Source organism: Panthera tigris, chromosome B4 (genome assembly GCF_018350195.1).
Source record: "Panthera tigris isolate Pti1 chromosome B4, P.tigris_Pti1_mat1.1, whole genome shotgun sequence".
NCBI classification, from domain to species: Eukaryota; Metazoa; Chordata; class Mammalia; order Carnivora; family Felidae; genus Panthera; species Panthera tigris.
Genome location: NC_056666.1, coordinates 7,677,050 through 7,680,296, shown reverse-complemented (window position 1 = coordinate 7,680,296; position 3,247 = coordinate 7,677,050).

Below are 3,247 nucleotides of genomic sequence, written 5' to 3'. Positions count from 1 at the left end.
TTAGTATTGAATTCCTGTTTCCATTATTTTACTTTTAACCTATTTGTGTCTTTATATTAAAAATTGTCTTCTTATAGGAAGAATATAGTTGGGGCCTGCTTTTTAATTCCAGTTTTATCATCTTTGTCTTTTGATTAAGGGATTTATGCCATTTACATTTAATGTGTTTATTGTTATATTGGGATTAAGTTTCATTTTTTTTACTTGTTTTATGTTTGTCTTAAGTCTTCTTTGTTCTCACTTTGCCTTCTTTTGAATTAATTTGGTATTTTTTTTATTTTGTTTTCTTTCTTTTTTTTTCCCCTCATGTTTTTGTAATTGGAGTTTCTTGTACCTCCTTCTATTTCTGGGTTTACTATTTTCATCAAATTAGAAAAAAATTTTAGCCATTATTTTTTCAAATATTTTTCTGCCCTTCCCTCTCTTCTCCTTTACACGAGACTTAAACTACATATATATTAGCCTCTTTTAACTTTTCCATTGACTACTGATCTTCCATTTACTTTTTCCCCAGGCTTTGTTCTCTGTGTTTTATTTTTTATAGTTTCTATTGCTATGCCTTTAGGTTCACCTAGTTATACTCTCTTTATATATTTTCTAGTGGTTATATCAGAGATTCTACTTTGCACAGTTGACTTAGCTAACTCTAATATAACTGGAATTTTTACAATTCTTTCTAGACAATGCAATTATCTTGAAACATTTTAACTCAATCACCTCTACAACTAATATGACATTACTATCATGTGTCTTCATTCTACACATACTTTAACATTCACAGGACATTATTATGATTTTAATCAACCAACATAGGATATATCCTCACATTTGTCATTTTTTTAAATTCTTTTATTTCCTACCAAATTTATGACCTTCATTCTAGAATAATTTTCCACCTACTTGGAGAATAATCTTTAGTATATCCATACTGCTGTTCTACTGATGATGAATTATCTCTGTTTTTGTCTGAAAATACGTTTTATTCCTGAAGGATGTTTTCACTGAATATAGATGTTTGGGTTGCCAGTTACTTCCCCCCATTTTAAATATGTTATTCTATTGTCTTCTGATTTATTTTCCTATTGAGAACTCAGTTTCCAGTAGAATAGTTATTCCTTTAAATGCAATCTGTTTCTTTTTCCCCTCCTCTGGCTGAGGTGTGAGTTTTCTTAGTGTGATTTTCTTCTTAGTTATTCTGCATGGAGTTTATAAGTCTTATTGAATTTGCATCATGATCCTTTATCTTTTTTTCAGCTGTATCTTATCCACTATATAACTAAAATATGATATGCTATTAAAATCACATATGAAAACTTTCTAGAGCCTTTATTTGAATTCTTGTTACACTTCCCAGTTCTCTAACAAAATTCTCAATTATCTTTTATCTCTTTAAAATAATTATTGTCATTTTTTATTTTATTTTATTTTTAGACAGAGAGAGCACAAGTGGGGTGGAGGGGCAGAGGGAAAGAGAGAGAGAGAATCCAAGCAGGCTCCGTGACCAGCATGGAGCCTGTCCCGGGGCTCTATCCCACAACCCTGGGATAATGACCTGAACCGAAATCAAGGGTCAGATACTCAACCAACTGAGCCACCCAGGAACCCCATCCATTATCTTTTATCTCTTTAAACATAAAAAGTAGAACTCCTTTAAGATCTATGTTTGAATATTCCAATATCTGGAGCTCCTATGGGTGCATTTCGGTGATCTGAAACTTCTGCTGGTTTTCCTTCATGTTGTTTTGTCCTTTCACATTCAGTTTATTCTAGAAATGATTGAAGACCAAAATCGATGTTATCTTTTTGCAGAAAGAATCTACATGTTTGAGTCTGAAAGATATCTGGAAGTAGAAATACTCCAGGAAAGTCAACCAAATGCTAGAGATTAAGATGGTGCAAATCTGGGCTTTTCTGTTTGTAGGACATACCATGGATTCATCCATATTCCCAGGATGCAGCCCTCAGAGTCTTAACCAAAGCAAGAGTTGTTCACAGGTGTTCATAGCTTGAGTCAGTTTTGCTCATCACTACCTCATCGTTAGCTCTGCAAGACTGTCAAAGATGGGACTTACTGTTTCCATATTTGGATTATAAAAAGGGAAAAACAGTATGATTCAAAACAGCCCCAAATGTTGAGGTTATTACCCTAAACCTGCATCCTCTCCTAAATCCTGGTTCAGTTACTTATCTCTTATTTGTCTTCTCTCCAGCACGTTTGAATAGACTTTCAAGACTTTTCTTTTTCCAACTAATCTGTTTTTTCTCAGCAGGGAAGTGGTTTGAGATATTTAATTTATCATTATCGAAAAGGGTAACTCTTTTTCCACTTGCCTTTGTTTTGTTTTGTTTTGTTTTCAATTGTTACTATGGCAGGGGGGACTAAGAATACGGGCAAACGAAGCGTGTGGCTGGTAGTGAACAATTGTAGGAATATAAGTATTATTTATAATTTGAGTGCATGTTGTTTGTAATCTTCCCAAATAATTGAGGCCAGAGATGCTTCTCACTTCATCCTTGATTTAAATAAAATAGATAAATGCAATCTCAACATTGCTCTCTCTGAACTCCCCGTAGCTCTCCTCTGAGATATTTAGGTGGCTCTTACTTAAACTACCTATATTGTAATTTAATTGTTTTGTGTTTTAAGTCCGCACCCTTGGAGTAGTTTGCAAGGTACTTTAGGAATAAGATTTTATCCTAAATGTTTTTCTACCTCCTTTTGGTACTTAAGACGATCCACATTATTAAAATGATGGGAATTCAGGGGCGTCTGGGTGGTTCAGTTAGTTAAGCATACGACTTCAGCTCAGGTCATAATCTCACGGTTCATGAGTTCGAGCCCCGCATCGGGCTCTGTGCTGGCAGCTCAGAGCCTGGAACCTGCTCCAGATCCTCTGTCTCCCTCTGTCTCTGCCCCTCTCCCACTCATGTGTGCTCTCTCTCACACACACGAAAATAAATAAACGAATAAATGAATGAATGAATGAATGAATGAATAAATAAATAAAATGAGGGAAATTCGAGAAAAAAATAGCTGAATGAGGTTCTTGTGCCCTTGGCTGCACTCCAGAAGAATCCCAAGGTTATTTTGTTGCCATCAGGATCTTCACAGCCTGCCAATGCCATCGTCTCCAACTGTCTTACAATCCTGCTTCCCCAATGCCTAGACCCAGAAACTCAATGCTCTTGTGGCTTACATGTCACGCACCCCCACAGTCACTGCATCCTCAGAGCTGTAGCTTGTAAA